Raw genomic sequence first — 829 nt, 5'->3', positions numbered from 1 at the left:
CCCCCAGCTACTGGCGCGTTTTATCATGTGTTGGCGGCTAACACATGCTCCAGACAGAAACAAACATTATTCCGTAGCTCTTAGCCACCAGTGTCCAGTGATCAGATGATAGACCTTTCAAGTAAAAGGTCTCTATTTAAAAATTCTTTACTCTTCATTCTTTTCTTTAAGTCTTACACACCCAGAATTATATGTACATATATGAAAGGCCCATTGAAAGTGTTTGGTTTGTACCAGGAACAGGTTCCTCAAACCTATGAACACTGTCCCTGCCTTCTGATAACTCACATGACAAGCCCTGGAGAAAGAGCCTCTGTGCTCCAGGCGGGGAAGCTGGTGGAGACCCTACAGATGCAGACCTGCCCTCCAGTCCTCAGGCCCTTGAGCTGCCTTCTGCCACCATCCCATCCTCCAAAATAACTTCCCAACCACAACCTCTTCCTTTGCAAATCCCTCACAGTTTGCATTCCCTTAGTCAGTTGTTCTCAGATTTAATTCTCTCCCAACACGTGAGGGGAACAAGGCCACCCTCCTAGTGATCCTATGGGAGCCTCTCCCTTTGGGGTGTGGGAGGAGCCCCTTCTCCACCCCATTCATGTCCCTGCCGCAGTCAGAATCTTCCTGTCCTAGAAGGGAGCATCCCAGGTGCACACCTGATTTAAAATGCAAGTTTCACTATTATTCAGGGACCGGAGGCCAACAGATCAGGAGACAACTGCCCTTGAGAAGATATCCTGTCCCTCAGACTTCTCAAGATGAGGGGGCACGTGGGACCAGGTGGGGAAACAGCGGGGCCAGTTAGAAGAGAGAGGGAGGGGGTACTTGGGCA

Source organism: Delphinus delphis, chromosome 2, assembly GCF_949987515.2.
Source record: "Delphinus delphis chromosome 2, mDelDel1.2, whole genome shotgun sequence".
In the NCBI taxonomy this organism is placed as follows: Eukaryota; Metazoa; Chordata; class Mammalia; order Artiodactyla; family Delphinidae; genus Delphinus; species Delphinus delphis.
This window is presented reverse-complemented; position numbering follows the sequence as displayed.